This window comes from Pseudophryne corroboree, chromosome 6 (assembly GCF_028390025.1).
Source record: "Pseudophryne corroboree isolate aPseCor3 chromosome 6, aPseCor3.hap2, whole genome shotgun sequence".
NCBI classification, from domain to species: Eukaryota; Metazoa; Chordata; class Amphibia; order Anura; family Myobatrachidae; genus Pseudophryne; species Pseudophryne corroboree.
The window spans coordinates 700,391,973-700,413,721 of record NC_086449.1 but is presented as its reverse complement, the minus strand read 5'-3'; the positions used below and the strand labels follow the sequence as shown (position 1 = coordinate 700,413,721).

General features: G+C 47.3%; 1 protein-coding gene and 1 long non-coding RNA gene across 3 annotated transcripts in view; one reads left to right on the top strand and one right to left on the bottom strand.

Annotated features, from left to right (window-relative positions):
* The window catches only part of GLRA1 (glycine receptor alpha 1), a 358,207-nt gene that overhangs the window by 252,458 nt on the left and 84,000 nt on the right, over nt 1–21,749 (top strand). The window lies entirely within an intron of this gene.
* Nucleotides 1–21,749, bottom strand: part of LOC134933272 (uncharacterized) — a 250,615-nt gene that overhangs the window by 195,627 nt on the left and 33,239 nt on the right. Inside the window, exon 2 of one of the 2 annotated variants that reach the window (XR_010179662.1) lies at nt 4,533–4,636. The exons of the other annotated variant lie outside the window; for it this stretch is intronic. This is a non-coding gene — a long non-coding RNA (uncharacterized LOC134933272). The remainder of the gene's footprint in view (nt 1–4,532; nt 4,637–21,749) is intronic. 2 annotated transcript variants of the gene reach the window in all.

The window sequence follows — 21,749 nt, the reverse complement described above, 5'->3', positions numbered from 1 at the left end:
TTTCTTAAGTTTTTGCTTCTTGCTTTCAATGATCCCCTTTTCCATTTCTCATCCCTTCCCTTTTGCTCTTGAAGTTGGGGATTCAAGCCCCTGTAAAACATCCCTTCAATGTAATTCATCCTATTGGCATGTATACTCGGCATCTAATTTCCATTGTTGTGCTGAGCAGACATGCTCCCAACTTTCCCATGGTGGGATAAAGTTGTCCGCAAGCTGGATGGCAGAGCCCTAAATTCATGACTTTCCTGCCTAAATCCAGACAATTGTGAGATACATATGCACTCGCTCCACTGCCTTTGGCCCATTTATCTCCCTTCATTTGCTCTCCTGCCTACTGTCAAATCATGTTTCATTCCGTTTGCTTTCCTGTTTTCTCATCATGGCCCCCTACTGCTTCATATATACATAGACACATAGAATTTGATGGCAGATAAGAACCACTTGGCCCATCTAGTCTGCCCCTATTTTATCCTTTAAATAATCTCAACCCTTTTTGAACCTTAAATCTTTGTAAGGATAATCATATGCCTATCCCAAGCATGTTTAAATTGCTCTACAGTCTTAGCCTCTACCACCTCTGATGGGAGGCTATTCCACTTGTCCACTACCCTCTCTGTGAAGTAATTTTTCCTTAAATTTCCCCTGAAGCTGCCTCCCTCCAGTTTCAGTGTATGTCCTCGAGTTCTAATACTTCTCTTCCTTTGAAGAATGTTTCCCTCCTGAACTTTGTTAAAACCCTTGGTATATTTGAAAGTTTCTAGCGTGCCCCCCCTTTCCCTTCTCTCCTTCAAACTATACATGTTAAGATCTTTTAGCCTTTCCGGGTAAGTTTTGTGATGTAGGCCATGCACCATTTTAGTTGCCCTTCTTTGTACACTCTCTAATGTATTTATATCCTTCTGGAGATCTGTGGTCTCCAGAACTGGACACAGTATTCCAGATGAGGCCGTACCAATGACCTATACAGTGGCATTATTACTTCTTTTTTCCTGCTACTGATTCCTCTCGCTATGCAACCAAGCATCTGACTTGCCTTTCTCATTGCTTTGTTGCATTGCTTTCCTGCCTTTAAGTCACTTGAAAGAGTGACTCCTAAATCCCGTTCCTCCTCAGTAGTTTACATTTTAGTACCCTTGATACTATATTTAGCCTTTGGGTTTTTGAGACCCAAGTGCATGATTTTGCATTTTTTAGCATTAAACTGTAGTTTCCACGTTCTTGACCATTTTTCAATCCTAGCTAGGACATCAATCATTTGTTTTACCCTTCCCGGTGTGCCTACCCTGTTGCAAATCTTTGTATCATCTGCAAAAAAAAAAAATCTTGCTTCCACTTTTGTACAGTGGAACTACATTCACTCTTTTCCAGTCCTCTGGAATGGCACCTGTACCTACTTTCATTCGCCATCTATTGGCCCTGCCAGCACAAGGAAATCATGCTTGCATTTTGATTGGCTCCCACACTGTCCACCAATGATGGTACAGTACTTCAGATTGGAGAATTTAATTTTTGCTGCATTTTGATATTAACCTTACTCCTTTGTATATAATCACAAAGTTTTATGCAGTTGGAATTTACCCTTACAGTGGACTACAATGACAATGTTTATAATGTAATGAAATTTACTATTTAAAAACATATTTTACAGGATAAAGGGGGACATGTACTAAGCAGTGATAAAAGTGAAGAAGTGAGCCAGTGGAGAAGTTGCCCATGGCAACCAATCAGCTGCTCTGTATAATTTTATAGTATGCAAATTATAAATGTTACGTCAATGCTGATTGGTTCTTTTCCACTGGCTCACTTCTCCACACTTTTCACTGCTTCATGAATAGGCACCTAAGTGGTCTATTCATGAAGCAGTGAAAAGTGTGGAGAGGTGAGCCAGTGGAGAAGTTGCCCCTGTCAACCAATCAACATTGAAGTAACATTTATAATTTCTATACTATTAAATCATAGAGAGCAGCTGATCGGTAGCCATGGGCAACTTCTCCATTGGCTCACTTCCCCACTCTTTTCACTGCTTCATGAATTGACCCCTAATAGGTCTATTTACTAAGCCTTGGAGAGAGAGCTAAAGTGGATGGAGATAAAGTACCACCCAACCAGCCCCTAACTGTCATTTTTTACTCAGAAGATGTGCAAAAATATGCTAATGTTACAGCTGCCGGTATTTACACAGAGATCTACACCGGAGTCATCACAGCTGCCCGCAACTGCATACATGCAGATGAAGCAAATGTCAAACTCCTAAATGAGTCTACAGCAGCCGCAACTGAGATGCCAGAGAGTTGTTTCCTGTGTACGGGATCACAATTGTAGGCTGATACATGCCCCGAAAACAGTCCCGACAAGCCCACATTTTTGCCGCTACTTCCCACAAAACGTCCGCTCTCTGTCAATCACTTACGAAGCAATCCTCACTGTGGGGGTAATTCAGATCTCATTGTAGATGTACTAAATTTAGCACATCTATGATCAGTTACTCTGACATGCAGGCGGGACACCCAGCACATGGCTTGTCCGCCCCGCATGTCTGGCTCTACAACCCCCTGTGAGGGTGCAAAAGCTTTGCACGGCGGCAATGCTTTTGTACCCGCTGAGTAGCTCCCTGCCTGCGCAGCCTAGCTGCACTGGCAGATGGCTACCCGCTACGTCCCTGGTCGCAGCAGCTGCGTGTGATGTCACACAGCCGCCGGGGCCCGCCCCCGCAACGGTCCGGACACATCCGCTGCAGCAACCCAGTCTGAATTACCCCTGTGTCCATAATCACAATCTAATCACCAGTGACTGGGATCTAAGACAGTGATATTTCAACTGTTCTTTGGTAGTAATGTCTGCAGAAAAGGATCAATCTGATGATTACTATATTTTATTTATATAGCATCAACATATTGTGTAGCTCTGTACAAATGGACAGTTAAGGCAGGTACACTAGGCGATGCTTAAATGCAGGCGATAAACACCTATATCATTGAAGGATATAGCGTTCAACGATATAGCGCGTGCACACTGAACGTTATTGTTCAACGATAACGATCAGTGACGTCATCGCCGGCATTTCTCGGACACGCAGCTCAGCCCGACATTGACGGGTTGAGCTGCATGTCACCTCAATATTGGCGATCGCTGAGCGACGCGCGGGATTGCGCATCGTTCATCATTCACCAATAATACCGCCATACACACTGGACTATATAAACCTAAAAATAAACGATAACGACATCTATGTCATTATCGTTTATTTTTTAGGCTGAAATCGCATAGTGTGTACCCGGCTTTATAGCTGGGTACATACTACAGTGAGGGTCATTCCGACCTGATCGCATGCTAGGTTTTTCACTGCAGTGCGATCAGGTCAAAACTCAGCTAAACTGCACATGCGTATGCACCGCAATGTGCAGGCGCATCATATGGGTACACAGCGGATCGTTGCTGAGCGATGGATTTAACAAAGAATCCATTCGCACAGCCGATCGCAAGGAGATTGACAGGAAGAGAGCGATAGTGGGTGTCAACTGACCATTTTCTGGGAGTTTTTGGAAAAACGCAGGCGCGTCCAAGCGTTTGCAGGGCGGGTGTCTGACGTTAATTCTGGACACGGACAGGCTGAAGTGATCGCATCGGCTGAGTAAGTTCAAACCTACTCAGAAACTGCACAAAACGTTTTTGTACCGCTCGGCTGCACAAGCGTTCGCACACTTGCAAAGCGAAAATACACTCCCCCATAGGCGGCGACTATCTGATCGCAGCACTGCAAAAAGTAGCTAGCGAGCAATCAACTCGGAATGACCCCCAGTGTCTGCAACAGTGAAGCTTACAATCTAATTTCCTATGATGCAGTGATGTATACGCAGACCACCGATAATCGCTCAACTGTGTGAACAATAGCGTACAACATCGGGCCCATTGGGCAATATAATGCCATAATAGAACTGATGGGAAGGGCATACCTTTTTATTCTCAGATGCCGCTATATAAAGTCAAAAAGCAAAATAAAAATAAATAAATGTGATCTTCACAGAGTACAGAAAGCATAAAAAAATAATACTAAAAAGGAAATAAAATAAAGAGGTATTAGTGATTTGGCTAAATAATTAAGAAGATGATGTTAGCAGGAATGGAGTAATTATCTTGTGATTACCCTAAGTTAATGAATTAGCAGCTTCTCTCCAAACTGAATCTATTTTACAACAGGGAAGGTCACTGAGAAGTGTCTATGTTTTGTGTGTATCCTGAATGTTCTGTAATAAGCCCCAAGTTATGAGCTGACTGCATCTGATTTTTTTTTTTCAGTGACCACACTCTAAAAATGAAGGATGACACATGGTATAATGACATATAACCTCCCGCATGCTTCATCTTTTGTCCTTTAATGAAAGGACACCTTGCGGGCAGACAGCTCTATGCAGGCCCATTAAAGCCTCATCATAGCAACTCGGATAACGACTTTGGTCAGTTTCAGTCATGTTGCGTTGGTGAGGCATACAAAAAGAAATTGTATTTTTAGAATAAGATCATTTAAATATTACCGTCTCCAGACGTCCCATAAATCATCCACTGCCGGAGCGATGGCAAACATGAGAGATTAAACCCTGATATGCTTCTGCTTCGTGTCCACTGATGTCCTTACCAGCTAAAAATAAAAGACGAGCAGACAAACTAATGAGCCTAGGACACAGAATGGACACTTTGGGATCTAAGAAAGTGATATTTCAACTGTTCTTTGTCAGTGATGTCTGCAGAAAAGGATCAGTCTGGTGATTACTATCTTTTATTTATATAGCATCAACATATTGTGCAGCTCTGTACAATGAGAGAGTTATATTCAGACATCAGTGTCTGCACCAATGAAGCTTACAATCTAATTTTCTCTGTCGGTGGTGCACAAGCACAGATGAACATTCAACAGGATCAATGTAGTCAGAAACCAGATAACTCATTAGAATTTCTTTGAACCATGCGAGTAAACAGGGCAGCCATCAGGGGGAGACTGTGAGGACTGGTGTCGAGGGCCCTTACAGAAAGGGGGGCCCACCCCTTGTTCCTACCACCGATACCTGTAGAGCTGCACCAGTCTGTGAATCAGCAGCAGGCTGATGTACAAGGAGGACTTCTTAAAACAAGCCTTTTCTGCGCATCAGCTCCCTGTAAACCGTTCCTGTAGGTCCGCAACACTCCACCTATATGTAACGTCACAATGTATGACATTACATAGGGGGGGGGGGGGGGCAGAGCGGCAGAATCTTTTTTGGGGGGAGGGAGGGGCCCTGTCTATTTTGTCAGTCCTGGGCTCCACAATTTCTGATGGCAGCCCTGCGAGTATATAAGAACATCTGGAAAAAATCTGCATGGACATGGGATGGGATGGGATGGCTTGGGCCTGGCCATAACGATTTCATGCAAATAGCACTCTACCTGAAATCATAGCACTTACACGGCACTGCAAATTTGTTTTATAGTGGCTGTGGAGAGCAAATTGTGTCACAAACTAATTTGAAACTACTCTCATAAAGTCTCCTGGACAATCTGGGAGAGGCAAATGTGTGTGTCATGCAATCTCTTGGTGACAGCTCTCTCTGGTGGAATAAATCACCTTTATTACACCTTTACCCTCCAGCACTGTTCTGGGTTGCATTAATTACATTTGGGATTGTGCAGGCCATGGAGCCTGGGCAACTACCAATTGCTGCATGTTTTTCCCACTCAAAATGTGCATCGTATTCTAATAAAATAAAACCAACTGGGAATGACAGAACTACATTGCTAGCCTGCATATATAATATCAATTTGATGTGCAACCGAGTCAGAATCTGAAAAAAAAGGGTTCTGATGTGAGTGGCCGCAGTTTTTCCACACACCGAGTTCCGTTGTGCTTGATCTGTGACTTTGTACCGGGTTAGAACTTATTCCTGTATGGTTAACTTGCAGCCCAGCGTCTCTAGTACAGTGTGAGTGATGTTATCTGTGCTCGCAGTGCCACTAAGATGCAAAATAAAAAAAATAATGCGGTACAATACTCCTCTCGGAGCATCTCAGTTGCGTCTGGTGTCTCGTTCCATGTGGCGTATAGGCACTAGGTGTATGAGGACACAACATTCCCCCTTCGGCTACTGAGTGCAAATTGTTTGAAAGAGCTCCATCTACTGGCTATATGCTGAATGGACTGAAGATGATATTAGCCGCCCCATTGACTCTCTCACTGAAGATAGAGCTCTTCACAATTCATGAAAGTACCCGGCCATATCACAAAACTATCGCACGACCATACTAGACTGGAACCGCTGATACCCAGCTTGGTTCAAGAATGCCAGGTGGAGTTTGTTTTTCTTGGCAGACGGGTTCCAGATAATACATACTGTGGTATAGTATTTTGCAGGCTGAACAAGTCAGGAAGCTCCCTGTGCACTTAGAGTGGGAGGCGAGTATTGCTAGGACACTGTCTGATGTAGCATGGGTGAAGATTTTTTAAATGGATTCAGAATGTAAAGGAGCAGTAACCATATCGAAGTGTTCATCAAATAATTGCACGGGCTATATTGAGCACCAGAGAAACAGCACGCCACTTGACACTCTATTTCTATATTTTGTGACGTCATCGCGCACCGCACAGTAAAGGTCCTCTCCATGAAGGGAAACTAGACGCTACGCGTCTAGTTCCCTTCACAGCGGGACGCAGCGGGACACAGTGGGCAGCGGGGGGCACAGCAGTAGCGGATCTTGCCATGGTGCCCTCCGGATGGCGGCGCCCCAGGCAAAAGTCCTGCTTGCCCGTGGCAAGATCCGCTACTGCCTGGGGGCCCACCTCCTGCTCTAAGGATCAGGTTCCAGACTGTGCACTTGAATTATACATTATACAATATACATATATTATGTTATTCTGGACTATGGTGTATTTTCTACAGTGCATTGCTGTTATTAATCTGGTACATTATCATGCATGCAGCAGCCGAATTTACTGTATATATTTATGAAGGGACCCAAACGTTGCACCATACTTACCTACTTTGTGGCTGCTCCCTCCAGGAGGGAGCAGCCAGGCCACACAAGAGGGGGTGTGGAAGAGGCGGTGCGGGGGCGTGGTGACATGTTTGCATCATCGTAGCCATGCCCCTGCTCTGTAATGCCCACATTATTGGTATTACAGAGCGGGGGGTGGGGCTACGAGGACGCAAATTAGCAAAACTGCGTCATCGCCTCGCCCCTTTTTCTATTAAACAGGCTGAAAGTGATGGGGGTCGTGGGATGCAGCGGGAGGAGTGCGGGGTGCGGCGGGGGGGCAAGCGGGATGCGGGACACTTGCCCCCTTCCCCGAGGGGGCGGGAGTGACACCCTAATTTCGTGAGCCTCCCGGCCTTTCCGGGAGAGTGGGCAAGTATGCGTTGCACTCTCTAACGGTTAGTCAAACCAATGTGGTGGCAGGCCACACCCCCTCTGCTGACTGGCCACACCCCTAACATGGGCCCCTACCACTGCATTCCCCTAGGGGGCCCTACATGCCCCAGTCCGACACTGCTGGTGCATATATTAGTTCAATGTTGGTTCTGTTGTAGTTTCCATTTCCATTGTACTGTCTTCATGCCAGGTACTTCCTGACTTCCTGGATGTGGTTCCCTTCTGCTAAGTGACTAAGTTATTATACCTCTGACTGGTTTACGTGTGTATGGTTCTGTAGGGTAACCCCTGGTTGAGTATACCCTTCTCTTATGCACCACAGTTTTCTTTATTTTAAAAACATTCATATTATTTTATTTTTCTAAATGGTCTGGTCACTAATTTATAAAGTGACTTTGCTAATAATCTTGTTAAATCTAGTTAGATGAAACAGTATGGGGAATATTTATTATAGAATATTTGTGGGAAATGCTAAGGATTTAAGAAGGAGGGACCCCAGAATATATCTTCGGCAGTGGCGTCACAAGTCGGGTGCGGGGGGTGCGGCCCGCACCCGGGTGTGACACCAAATGTCAGCTCCTGCGCAGTGACAGGAGCCAGGTGCTGCAGTGAGAAAGTCTCCTACAGCACCCGGCTCCTGTCATAGAAGAGGAGCCGACAGCGCACGGAGACCGTCTCTGGGGGAAGCCCAGCATCTCCGGAGATGCTGGGCACGCCCCCAGAGTGACGATTCCAGGATCCCCGCGAAAGCACGCCCCCTAAGTGTAAGACCACACCCCCTTTTTGCCGAGATTGCGGCAGGAGATCAGGGGTGCGCACCGGGTGTCACCACACCCGGTGACGCCTCTGATCTTCGGTGGTGTCCCTCCATTTCCGAATGCATAATGGCCCCCATAGGTTTCTATGGGGGCTGCTAAGCTGTTGTATTTACCAAGCTGTAACACCATCTAAAGATGGGCCTATGGGCTACTGTAGCGCCGATTCGTTTGGAGACGGTGGCTCCGGATCCCCCCCCCCTGTCAGCCCCCATTGACATAGGCACAGACCGCCACCATGCATGTGCAGTGCAGGCTACAATGCCAAGCCCAGAAACAGAGTGATAGTGTAATCTATTACTCTTCTTCTAGTTATCTGCCCGTACAGGCACTTGTCAGAGCCCGTGTCCCGGCAAGAGCTTCTTATTAAACTCCAGTGAATTTAGGCAAAAATTATTTATCACATCCGCATCAAAAATTTAATAAATACGGCCCATATAAGAATTTTTGCATCAAGAATGCATGCTACAGATGTGTCCTCATACATCACTGCTCCAGTCACACCAAATAGCACCTCTCGTCACGCCAGGTCCAGTGAGACTCTGCTGGCATTGGGCAACTTTTTTGCTGAAAATGCATCTTAGTCACAATGCTATGCGACTAAGACACGCCAAAAGTAGGAGCATGGCTTCATAGGGGAGGGGCGTGGCCACAGTTATGCCCCAAGTAGTTGTGCCCCCCAATTGATTTGCCCCTAGTGGATTTGCCCCCTGTAGCTGTGCCCCCATTAGTTGTGCCCCGTCGCTTGCTGCTTTGCCCCCAGTAGTGCCCTCTGCTGCTGTGCCCCCTGTAGATTTGCCCCAGTAGTTGTGCCCCTTGTTGCTTTGCCCCCAGTAGTTGTGCCCTCTGTTGCTGTGAACGCTGTTGCTTTGCCCCCAGTAGATTTGCCCCAGTAGTTGTGCCCCGTTTCTTTGCCACCAGTAGTTGTGTCCCCTGTAGTTGTGCCCTCTGCTGCTGTGCCCCCTGTAGTTGTGCCCTCTGCTGCTGTGTACCCTTGAGTTGTGCCCTCTGTAGTTGTGCCCTCTGCTGCTGTGCCCCCTGTAGTTAGTTGTGCCCTCTGCTGCTGTGCCCCCTGTAGTTGTGCCCTCTGCTGCTGTCAGGGCCGAAACTAGGGGGGGGCTAGGGGGGCAGGCGCCCTGGGCGCCGGATTGGAGGGGGCGCCGAGACCCCCTAACACCCGCCGCGGCACTTTTAGACTTTGAAACCCCCTTCTCCCGAGTGCCCAGCTCGGGGGGCGGGGTTTCACGGAATGACGCGATTGCGTCGTGACGTCACGGCGCAAACGCGTCATTCCACGAAACCCCGCCGGAGGAGGGAGAAGGGGGAGCCGCGCAGACGAGGAGGGAGAGGCGGCTGAAGAGCGGCGAGAACCGCTTCAAATGTAAGTCAGCCCCTCTCCCTTCCTCTCTCTCTCTCTCCCTCTCTCCACCACCTGCCGCAATGTGTAAAATGGGGACACTTTTTCCTGCCGCAATCTGTAAAATGGGGACACTTTTTCCTGCCGCAATGTGTAAAATGGGGACACTTTTTCCTGCCGCAGTGTGTAAAATGGGGACACTTGCCAGCGTACTGTGTAAAATGGCGACCTGTGCCTGCCGCAATGTGTAAAATGGGGACACTTTTTCCTGCCGCAATGTGTAAAATGGGGACACTTTTTCCTGCCGCAATGTGTAAAATGGGGACACTTGCCAGCGTACTGTGTAAAATGGGGACACGTGCCTGCCGCAATGTGTAAAATGGGGACACTTTTTCCTGCCGCAATGTGTAAAATGGGGACACCTGTCTGCCGCAATGTGTAAAATGGGGTCACCTGTCTGCCGCAATGTGTAAAATGGGGAATGGGGACACTTGCCTGTCGTACTGTGTAAAATGGAGACACTTTTTCCTGGATATGAAATTTATGTTAGAAAAGGCAATTTTTCAGGTAAAAAAGTTCTGAAAGAGATATATATATATATATATATATATATATATAAATAATATTTTTATTCATTTATTTATTTATTTTAAATTGTTTTATTTTTATTATTTTTATTTATTTATTGTAAAATAATTTTTTTTTTTTTTTTTTGCGGGGGGTGGGGGGGTGGTGTCAAATGACTACCTTGCCCCGGGTGACAAAAATCCTAGTTTCGGCCCTGCTGCTGTGTACCCTTGAGTTGTGCCCTCTGCTGTGCCCCCTGTAGTTGTGCCCTCTGCTGCTGTGCCCCCTGTAGTTGTGCCCGCTGCTGTGCCCTGTAGTTGTGCCCTCTGCTGCAGTGCCCTCTGCTGCTGTGCCCCCTGCCGCTGTCAAACACACATACACACACACACAATAAACAAAACAATACTTACCACTGCCCCGCTCCTGCTTCCCGACCGCCGCTGCTTCTGCTCCGTCTCTGGCCTTTCGCGGCTCCTCTCTATGGGAGAGACGTCATGACGTCTCTCCCATAGCAGCGCCGCACAGACAGTAGAGGTCAATACTGACCTCTAGTGTCTGTCACTGGAGCCGGCTGCAGCGGACGCCCACACAGCCCACGGCGTCCGCTGCAGCCTCGCACCAAGAACCGCTCCTGCTTGTATATCTGTGTATGACTGCAGCTTTTTTCAACGCCAGGTCCTGATGTGCTTTGTATACAGACTCAATTACACACAGATATACAAGTGTCACATATCAGATGCATCAGCACAGTCTCCTGGTGCGTCCTAATCACATCGCCCTGTGACTAAGACTCATTTTCAGCAATAAAGATGTCCCACACTAGCAGAGCTGCACGGCTTACCTGTGCTGCGTGGCGTATTGAGGCTAGCTGTATGATTGAGGACACATCTGTATTTATTATAAGTAAATCCATTGAATAGTCCCAGCAAGATGTTTTAATGGGGCTTCCGCTTTCTAATAGAGAGAGTGAAAACATGCTATAAATAATACTGAAATTGTTACTTTCACATATTTATTAAGCCACGGAGAGTGATAAATTGCACGGTGATAAGTACCAACCAACCAGCTCCTAACTGCCATGTCACAGGCTGTGTTTCAAAAATGACAGTTATGGGCTGATTGGTTTGTACTTTATCACTGTGCAATTTATCACTCTCCAGGGCTTGATAAATCTGGGCATAGTACCTTGGGGCCTAAGGCGTTTTTACTCCATTGCCTCGTTTTGCAGTCTGCTTTACTTGTAGCCAGCAGGATTATATTATGGGCCTAATTCTGAGTTGATCGCAGAAGCAAATATGTTAGCAGTTGGGCAAAACCATGTGCAATGCAGGTGGACAGATATAACATGTGCAGAGAGAGTTAGATTTGGGTTGGGTGTGTTCAAACTGAAATTTAGATTGCAGTGTAAAAATAAAGCAGCCAGTATTTACCCTGCACAGAAACAAAATAATCCACCGAAATCTTATTCTCTCTGCACATGTTATATCTGCCCCCCCTGCAGTGCACATGGTTTTGCCCAATTGCTATCAAACTTGCTGCTGCGATCAACTCAGAATTACCCCCTATGGGGGTCATTCCGAGTTGTTCGCTTGTTATTTTTTTCTCGCAACGGAGCGATTAGTCGCTAATGCGCATGCGCAATGTCCGCAGTGCGACTGCGCCAAGTAAATTTGCTATGCAGTTAGGAATTTTACTCACGGCATTACAAGGTTTTTTCTTCGTTCTGGTGATCGTAATGTGATTGACAGGAAGTGGGTGTTTCTGGGCGGAAACTGGCCGTTTTATGGGAGTGTGTGAAAAAACGCTACCGTTTCTGGGAAAAACGCGGGAGTGGCTGGAGAAACGGAGGAGTGTCTGGGCGAACGCTGGGTGTGTTTGTGACGTCAAACCAGGAATGACAAGCACTGAACTGATCGCACTGGCAGAGTAAGTCTCGAGCTACTCAGAAACTGCACAGAGAAGTCTTTTCGCAATATTGCGAATCTTTCGTTCGCAATTTTGATAAGCTAAGATTCACTCCCAGTAGGCGGCGGCTTAGCGTGTGCAAAGCTGCTAAAAGCAGCTTGCGAGCGAACAACTCGGAATGACCCCCTGTGTCATAGGCATTAGTGATTTAGGTATCAATAGAAAACACAGCAATTCCCCCTCTCCAAGCGTGTTATCAATACCAATCAATCCAAACAGTTAGAAACAGAATTAAATTGGCTTTTTAAGTAGTGAAATTAAATGTAAAAATATTTTTGTTTCGGACAACAAATTTTATATATATATATATATATATATATATATAAAGTAACAAAGCTACATTCTAAATTATTTTTCATACAATAAAAGTATCTTTATATACAACTATTCTTATTAATCGTTAATAAAAGATTTATGAATTATTTGGATTTAAAAAAAACAAAACAGTAAGGATAGCAAGTTCTGCCAATCAGCAGAATTTGCTATCCTTTTGGTCGCATGCTGGGGGCCGCCCATCGCTGGGCAAGGCCGCCCAGCATACTGACCAGTGCCTTCCCCCTTCAATAAGCAGAAATTGCGATCGCTTCACAATTTCTGCTTGTCAGCTGAAACTAAGGATGGCTCCTGCCGGCGCGACTTAGCTGCGCCGGCAGGAGTCCCGGCACCATCTTACCCATGTGATGTCACGCAGCAGCCAGGATCATGCCCCCATCCACACCGCACCGCCCACTGTTTGCATCGCCACTCCCCTGCATCGCTCCTCCTTCCTGGAAATGGAGTATTGCCGACCCCCCCCCCCCCTGCGCGAGCCCCCCCCCCCCCCCCCAAGCGCCCACAGGGCCATCGGAAAAATTACGATTGGATCGTGATTTGCGATCAAACCTGAATTAGCCCCCAAATCTTGCAAATTGGACTGCAAGCAAAACTGCAGGACATTTGCTGTTATTTCTAGATTTAATATGCACACCAGCGTTCACAGCACAATCATCTCCCCAAAGTCACTGGAGTATACAGTATTAGCAAAATAATCTCACCAGTCTCTTTTCAAGATCATACTTGCAACATTCAATTTGATTGGGGGGTCTGCATCCCGAGCAACCTCCCCACATGCCTTTACTGCAGTTCATTACTGTGTGACTTTTCTAAAAGAATTCATCTTGAGCACTGGGAGCTATCTGTGTCTTGACCATGCATGAAAGTGGCATTTTGGAATACAGCACTCTCCATTTTATGTGCATGACAACTGTAAGGTCTATAACATTCACAACAAATGCCTGGAGTGGCAGCTTTTAATTATGTATTGGCATGAGCAACAATATATCAGTCAAACTAAATGAGACATTGATAAAACCATCTGTATTGAAGGAGAACTGAAGGTCATATATCAACAGTAGCGTTATTATTCTGCTCCTGCATCCATGTTATACTGTACAAGATTATGAAACTATTGTTTATGCCTTAAAAACAGTGGGTAAAGTACTGAGCATTTTATTTCACATCTACATTAGGTTGCTGGCTATCAAATAGAAAGTCATACAGGCCGGCCTTGGACGGAATCTGTAGGGATCTGCAGCACAGGGAGAATCTAGTCCTGATGCAAAGGTCAAACAATCCAGGGTCACGAATAAGAGTAGACCTAAAAACCTAAATCATCAGGCTAGGGTAATGCCAGAATAAGCAACAGAAAAAATTCAGTTATATGGATGTAGGCAGGCCCAGGACCCACACCTCAGCACCCAGGGCTTGCCCAACCACCAGGAACTCAGCACAGGTCTCAGCAACCAAGCAATGCCGCAACCAAGAAATGAACCAAAAGTGCAATTCACTACCATCGATGGTGCCACAGATGGTTGTAGTCTATCTTAGAAGCTGGTATAGGTTCAGATGTTTACTGATTGAGATGCTGAGTACTGATATATGAATGATGAAGCAACTTGCAAGGACCTACAGTGAGCAGATTAGATGACAAACTAGACGGGATGAGACACACTGATGTTGCTGGGCACTAAATGCGGGATGGAGATTGGAGCACTGGAATGCTGTAATAACAGTAGTGGTGGATGCAGCTAATATCAGGAGTAATGGTACCTGCTGGCAATAACAGTACAGACAGCCAGGGCCGGCAACAGAAATCTTGGGGCCCGGTATACGGATATCTTTGGGGTCCCCCTCGACACCTGCACTCACACATCCCTCCCCTGGGAGCGAGAGAGAAAGGGTGTCAGGGTGAGAGAAAGAGAAGTGCGAATGAGGGGGAGAGAGAGGGTTGGGTCAGAGAGAGAGAGAAAGAGAGGGTGTCGGAGTGAGAGAGAGGGGGTTTCATGGAAAAAGTGGGAATAAGAGAAAGAGGGGAGAGAGAGGGTTTAAGACAGAGAAAGAGAGAGAGAGAGAGAGAGAAAGAAGCACGAGAGAGGGTGTCAGTGAGAAAGGAATGGGAGAGGGAGAGAGAATGTGTCAGAGAGGGAGAGGAGCAAGAGAGGGAGGGGAGTGAGCGAGAGTGAGAGAGAGAGTTTGTCAGGGAGAAAGAGAAAGAAGGGAGCAAGAGAGACAGAGAGAATGTCAGGGAAAGAAAGAGGGAGAGATGGAGAGAGAGGGGGGATACAGAAAGTGCCAGGGAGAGAGAGAGAAGTGTCAGTGAGAGAGACAGGGAGAGAGAGAGACTGTGTCAGGGAGAGAGTTACAGTGTTAAAGAGAGAGAGAGAGAGTGTCAGGGAGAGAGTGTCAGTGAGAGAGAGAGAGAGAGAGAGAGAGAGAGAGAGAGAGAGAGAGAGAGAGGAAGAGACTGTCAGGGAGAGAGAGGGTGACAGAGACAATGTCAGGGAGAGAGACAGTGTCAGGGAGAGTGTGAGAGAGACACCGTCAGGGAAAGAGACCAAGTGTCAGAGAGAGAGAGAGAGAGAAAGACACAGTATCAGGGATGGAGAGAGAGATTGTCAGGGAGAGAAAGATGGAGAGATAGAGATAGACAGTGTCAGGGAGAGAGTGTCAGGGAGAGTCACAGAGAGAGTGTCAGTGAGAGAGACAGTCAAAGAGAGAGAGAGAGACAGTGTCAGTAAGAGAGACTGTCTTGAATAGAGAAAGTGTCAGGGATAGAAGGAGGGTGAGAGAGAGACAGTGTCAGGGAGAGTTAGAGAGACAGTGTCAGGGAGAGTGTGAGAGATACACCGTCATGGCGAGAGACCAAGGGGGAAATTTACTAACCTCCCGATTTTGACCGAGATGCCGTTTTTTCATCAAAGTGTCATCTCGGTAATTTACTAAACTCAAATCACGGCAGTGATGAGGGCATTCGTAATATTTTGAAGTCCTAGGAAAAAAATCACGAATGAATACACCATCGGTCAAAACGCGGCTGTTTAAGTATGAATCTCGGTCATTTACTAAGAAGTGCAAAGCAAAAAAAAAACAAACACTGCCGTGAAAAATTACAACTCGTAAAAAAGTGCTAAAAAAAAACAGACCTTTATTTTTTATTCGTGATTGGATAGGCATGCACGGATCCATGAGATCCGTGCATGTATATCAGTGGGAAGGGGTGGGAAAGTGCTTATTTTTTTTAAAAAAATTGCGTGGGGTCCCCCCTCCTAAGCATAACCAGCCTCGGGCTCTTTGAGCCGATCCTGGTTGCAAAAATATGGGTAAAAAAATGACAGGGGTTCCCCCATATTTAAGCAACCAGCATCGGGCTCTGCGCCTGGTCCTGGTTCCAAAAATACGGGGGACAAAAAGAGTAGGGGTCCCCCGTATTTTTAAAACCAGCACCGGGCTCCACTAGCTGGACAGATAATGCCACAGCCGGGGGTCACTTTGATATAGTGCCCTGCGGCCGTGGCATCAAAAATCCAACTAGTCACCCCTGGCCGGGGTACCCTGGGGGAGTGGGGACCCCTTCAATCAAGGGGTCCCCCCCCCCCAGCCACCCAAGGGCCAGGGGTGAAGCCCGAGGCTGCCCCCCCCCATCCAATGGGCTGCGGATGGGGGGGCTGATAGCCTTTGTTGTAAAAGAAAAGATATTGTTTTTAGTAGCAGTACTACAAGTCCCAGCAAGCCTCCCCCGCATGCTGGTACTTGGAGAACCACAAGTACCAGCATGCGGCGGAAAAACGGGCCCGCTGGTACCTGTAGTACTACTACTAAAAAAATACCCAAAAAAACACAAGACACACACACCGTGAAAGTATAATTTTATTACATACATACACACATACATACATACTTACCTTATGTTCCCACGCAGGTCGGTCCTCTTCTCCAGTAGAATCCAAGGGGTACCTGTTGAAGAAATTATATTCACGAGATCCAGGGGTCCAGGGTCCTCGGGGAATCCAGGTGTAATCCACGTACTTGAAAAAAATAACAAAACGCAGAGCCGAGCCACGAACTGAAAGGGGACCCATGTTTTCACATGGGTCACCTTTCCCCGAATGCCAGAAACCCACTCTGACTGATGTCTAAGTGGGTTTCTTCAGCCAATCAGGGAGTGCCACGTTGTAGCACTCTCCTGATCGGCTGTGTGCTCCTGTCCTAACTGACAGGCAGCACACGGCAGTGTTACAATGTAGCGCCTATGCGCTCCATTGTAACCAATGCTGGGAACTTTCTGCCCTGCGGTTGACCTAAAGTGACGTCACCGCTGAGCAAGAAAGTTCCCAGCATTGGTTACAATGGAGCGCATAGGCGCTACATTGTAACACTGCCGTGTGCCGCCTGTCACTCAGTACAGGAGCACACAGCCGATCAGGAGAGTGCTACAACGTGGCACTCCCTGATTGGCTGAAGAAACCCACTTAGACATCAGTCAGAGTGGGTTTCTGGCAGTCGGGAAAAGGGGATCCATGTGCAAACATGGGTCCCCTTTTAGTGCGTGGCTCGAATGTCCGTTTTGTTATTTTTTTCAAGTACGTGGATTACACCTGGATTCCCCGAGGACCCTGGACCCCTGGATCTCGTGAGTATAATTTCTTCAACAGGTACCCCTTGGATTCTACTGGAGAAGAGGACCGACCTGCGTGGGAACATAAGGTAAGTATGTATGTATGTGTGTATGTATGTAATAAAATTATACTTTCACGGTGTGTGTGTCTTGTGTTTTTTTGAGTATTTTTTTAGTAGTAGTACTACAGGTACCAGCGGGCCCGTTTTTCCGCCGCATGCTGGTACTTGTGGTTCTCCAAGTACCAGCATGCGGGGGAGGCTTGCTGGGACTTGTAGTACTGCTACTAAAAACAATATCTTTTCTTTTACAACAAAGGCTATCAGCCCCCCATCCGCAGCCCATTGGATGGGGGGGGACAGCCTCGGGCTTCACCCCTGGCCCTTGGGTGGCTGGGGGGGGGGGACCCCTTGATTGAAGGGGTCCCCACTCCCCCAGGGTACCCCGGCCAGGGGTGACTAGTTGGATTTTTGATGCCACGGCCGCAGGGCACTATATCAAAGTGACCCCCGGCTGTGGCATTATCTGTCCAGCTAGTGGAGCCCGGTGCTGGTTTTAAAAATACGGGGGACCCCTACTCTTTTTGTCCCCCGTATTTTTGGAACCAGGACCAGGCGCAGAGCCCGATGCTGGTTGCTTAAATATGGGGGAACCCCTGTCATTTTTTTACCCATATTTTTGCAACCAGGATCGGCTCAAAGAGCCCGAGGCTGGTTATGCTTAGGAGGGGGGACCCCACGCAATTTTTTTTTTAAATTTTACAGTGTTTAATTAAAAAAAAAAAAAAAAATTGAACCCCAGCACGGATCACACAGATCCGGACGAGATTAATTGTAAAAAGTCGGCAGTGTTTTGCTAATCACTGCCGTAAAAAACACAAAAAAAACACGAATGACATCGACATCGGAAGAAAAGAAAAACCCGAATACGACAGCTTAGTAAATCCATCGTAACAAATTCAAAAAGTTGCAGTTTTACACTTTCGATGTCATTCGTGATTGAACTTTGACCTGAAACGGGAAAATACGAATCTTAGTAAATTTACCCCCAAGTGTCAGGGGGAGAGAGTGTATGGGAGAGAGACAGTCTTAGAGAGAGAGAGAGAGAGGCAGTCACAGAAGAAGGGAGAGAGAGAAAGACAGTATCAGGGATGAAGAGAGAGAGTGTGTTAGGGAGAGAAAATAAGATTTTAAACCTACCGGTAAATCTATTTCTCCTAGTCCGTAGAGGATGCTGGGGACTCCGTAAGGACCATGGGGTATAGACGGGCTCCGCAGGAGATAGGGCACCTAAAAAGAACTTTGACTATGGGTGTGCACTGGCTCCTCCCTCTATGCCCCTCCTCCAGACCTCAGTTAGAGAACTGTGCCCAGAGGAGATGGACAATACAAGGCAGGATTTAGAAATCCAAGGGCAAGATTCATACCAGCCCACACCAATCATACCATGTAACCTGGATCATACATAACCAGTTAATCGTATGAACAACAACAGTAACGGTCCAAGACCGAATTCAACTGTAACATAATCCTTATGTAAGCAACAACTATATACAAGTCTTGCTGAGTTTCCGCACTGGGACGGGCGCCCAGCATCCTCTACGGACTAGGAGAAATAGATTTACCGGTAGGTTTAAAATCTTATTTTCTCTTACGTCCTGCTGGGGACTCCGTAAGGACCATGGGGTTTATACCAAAGCAACCAATCGGGCGGGAGAGTGCGTATGACTCTGCAGCACCAACTGAGCAAACGCTAGGTCCTCATCAGCCAGGGTATCAAACTTGTAGAATTTAGCAAAAGTGTTTGACCCCGACCAAGTCGCCGCTCGGCAAAGCTATAATGCCGAGACGCCTCGGGCAGCCGCCCAAGAAGAGCCCACCTTCCTAGTGGAATGGGCCTTAACCGAATTTGGTACCGGCAATCCAGCCGTAGAGTGAGCCTGCTGAATCGTATTACAGATCCAGCGAGCAATAGTCTGCTTCGAAGCAGGTACGCCAATCTTATCTTACAGGACAAACAGAGCCTCTGTTTTCCTAATTCTAGCCGTCCTGGCTACATAAATCTTTAAGGCCCTGACTACGTCCAGGAATCTGGAATCCTCCAGGTCACTTGTAGCCACAGGCACCACAATAGGTTGATTCACATGTAATGAAGAAACCACCTTAGGCAAAAATTGCGGACGTGTCCTCAATTCAGCTCGATCCACATGAAAAATCAAGTAGGGGCTTTTGTGTGACAAAACCGCCAATTCTGATACTCGCCTTGCTGATGCCAAGGCCAACAACATGACCACCTTCCAAGTAAGAAATTTCAACTCAACCTTGTTAAGCGGTTCAAACCAGTGTGATTTTAGGAACTGCAACACCACGTTGAGGTCCCACGGTGCCACTGGAGGCACAAAAGGAGGCTGGATGTGTAGCACTCCCTTTACAAACGTCTGGACTTCTGGAAGAGAAGCCAATTCCTTCTGAAAGAAAATCGAGAGGGCCGAAATCTGAACCTTAACAGAGCCTAATTTCAGGCCCATATCCACTCCTGACTGTAGGAAGTGCAGGAATCGACCCAGTTGGAATTCCTCTGTAGGGGCCTTCCTGGCCTCACACCAAGCAACATATTTTCGCCAGATACGGTGATAATGCTTAACCGTCACCTCCTTCCTAGCCTTTATTAAAGTAGGGATGACCTCTTCCGGAATCCCCTTTTTCGCTAGGATTCGGCGTTTAACCGCCATGCCGTCAAACGTAACCGCGGTAAGTCCTGAAATACACAGGGCCCCTGTTGCAACAGGTCTTCCCTCAGAGGAAGAGGCCAGGGATCTCCTGTGAGCATCTCTTGTAGATCTGAGTACCAGGCCCTTCGAGGCCAGTCTGGGACAACGAGTATCGTCTGTACTCTTCTTTGCCTTATGATCCTCAACACTTTTGTGATGAGAGGAAGAGGAGGAAACACGTAGACCGATTTGAACACCCACGGTGTTATCAGAGCGTCTACTGCCACTGCCTGAGGGTCCCGAGACCTGGCACAATACCTCCGAAGCTTTTTGTTGAGGCGTGACGCCATCATGTCTATTTGAGGAGTTCCCCAAAGACGTGTTATGTCTGTAAAGACTTCTTGATAAAGTCCCCACTCTCCCGGACGGAGATCGTGTCTGCTGAGAAAGTCTGCTTCCCAGTTGTCCACTCCCGGAATGAAGACAGCCGACAGAGCGCTTACATGATTTTCCGCCCAGCGAAGAATCCTGGTGGCTTCCGCCATCGCGACTCTGCTTCTTGTCCCGCCTTGGCGGTTCACATGAGCCACTGCTGTGACATTGTCTGATTGAATCAGAACCGGTAGGTTTCGAAGAAGACTCTCCGCTTGTCGAAGGCCATTGTAAATGGCCCTGAGTTCCAACACATTAATGTGTAGACAGGACTCCTGGTCTGACCAAAGTCCCTGAAATTTTTTCCCTGTGTGACCGCTCCCCATGCTCGGAGGCTCGCGTCCGTGGTAACCAGGATCCAGTCCTGAATTCCGAACCGGCGACCCTCCAGCAGGTGAGCACTTTGCAACCACCACAGGAGAGACACTCTGGCCCCTAGGGACAGAGTTATTTTCCGATGTAAGTGCAGATGGGACCCGGACCACTTGTCCAGAAGGTCCCATTGAAAGGTCCTTGCATGGAACCTTCCGAAGGGAATGGCCTCGTAGACCGCCACCATTTTTCCCAGAACTCGGGTGCATTGGTGAACTGACACCCTTTTCGGTTTTAGCAGGTCTCTGACCATGTTCTGGATGTCCTGGGCTTTCTCTATTGGGAGGAAGACCTTAATTTGTTCCGTATCCAGTATCATACCTAGGAACGGTAGTCGAGTTGTTGGAATCAACTGTGACTTCGGTAGATTTAAAATCCAACCGTGTTGCTGGAGCACTCTCAGAGAGAGCGCCACACTGCTCAGCAATTTCTCCCTTGATCTCGCTTTTATCAGGAGATCGTCCAAGTATGGGATAATTGTGACTCCCTGCTTGCGCAGGACCACCATCATTTCCGCCATTATCTTGGTGAAAAACCTCGGGGCCGTGGAAAGTCCAAACGGCAACGTCTGAAATCGGTAATGACTGTACAGCGAATCTCAGGTATTCCTGATGGGGGCATATATGGGGACATGAAGGTACGCATCCTTTATGTCCAGAGACACCATAAACTCCCCCTCCTCCATGTTGGCTATTATCGCTTTGAGTGATTCCATTTTGAATTTTTTTATGTACAGGTTTAGGGATTTCAGATTCAAAATAGGTCTGACCGAACTGTCCGGTTTCGGGACCACAAATAGGGTTGAGTAGTAACCTCTTCCCTGCTGGTGCAGGGAAGAGGTTACTTGATTATCACTTGCTGTATACACAGCGTTTGAATTGCAGCTAACACTACATCCCTTTCCGATGTAGAAGCTGGTAGGGCCGATTTGAAAAATCGGCACGGGGGCACCTCCTCGAATTCCAGTTTGTACCCCTGGGAAACTATTTCCAACACCCAGGGATTCAGGTCTGATCTGACCCAGGTCTGACTGAAAAGTCGAAGACGTGCCCCCACCGGTGCGGACTCCCTCAGGGGAGCCCCAGCGTCATGCTGTGGGTTTTGGAGCAGCCGGGGAGGACTTTTGGTCCTGGGCACCTGCCGAAGCAGGTGCTCTTTTGCCTCTGCCCTTACCTCTGGCGAGGAAAGAGGATCCCCGACCTC